We start from the raw sequence: 1,069 nt of genomic DNA, 5'->3' as shown, positions 1-1,069 counted from the left end.
TGGATTCCTCTTTCTGCTGCTACTCCTGGCTCCTTATTCTTACTGCAGTCTCTCAGCCACACACTCCCCTTATCTTAGGATATAGGTAATATCGAACACCTAGCCGTGTCGGAAAAGAGTGAAACAAATCTTGGAGGTCCCGTGTGTGCGTTGTGCACGTTAAAGATCCCTTGGTGGTCCAAAAATCGAAAAGACTAGGCTTTCGGCCTTCACTCATGCAGAATTCAAAATTAATTCTTTCCGAAAAAAAATGAAAATTGTAAAATGTGTCTCGTACGCTCATATGACCTAATGCAGTTGCGAGCCCCGTAAAGCACTGCTTTAAATTTAAACAAGCAAAAAATTTATTTTCTTCCTCTTTTAAGGGGAAGGAACAATGACATTTTCACAGTTTACATAAAAGTATCATGCTTGTCTCCCTTGATTGAATTAATAATTTTGTGTGCGTGTGTATTTCGTCGGTGTTATTCCCGAACCGGCTACATACAAATTTTTCAACGCTTGTTTTATTTGCTTAATGAGTAGTAAATAGCACGATACGTGTCGAGTATTTACCTAGCTCTGTGATTATTTGATTCCGCTTAAATCTAGTCATTATTCGAGACCACTTTCTGGATAATGCAATCTTACTATGCTCTAAACTAGATACTTCACTACCGGTTCAGAATTTTCAGTCAATATTCGAAAGTTCCCTTAACCAATCAATAATCGATGCGTCTATTGTCCTGTCATATTTCGATACTTTTAGCTTGACATTAGTTGATAGTTTTCATGTCAGATCTCATTTTCATGACATCGAATTAAATTAATCGTATTGCTAATTGTTATTTTAACCTCAATTTCTTTTCATGAATTTGAATGAGGTAAAGTAAAGATCTTCCTACCTTTCGTACTCATCTGTAAAATAACGCCATTTTGTTTATACAGTCAATGTGCAGACATTTAAATTGTACTATGGTTTTGCTTAGACTAAATCCACTTATAATTTATTGTTTCATAATAAAAATAAATAATTAATGCTTCCTAAGGCATACAAATAATCGCAGCATTTCCCATATTTCGAAAAAAA

This window comes from Aplysia californica, unplaced genomic scaffold, assembly GCF_000002075.1.
Source record: "Aplysia californica isolate F4 #8 unplaced genomic scaffold, AplCal3.0 scaffold00207, whole genome shotgun sequence".
Taxonomy (NCBI): Eukaryota; Metazoa; Mollusca; class Gastropoda; order Aplysiida; family Aplysiidae; genus Aplysia; species Aplysia californica.
This window is presented reverse-complemented; position numbering follows the sequence as displayed.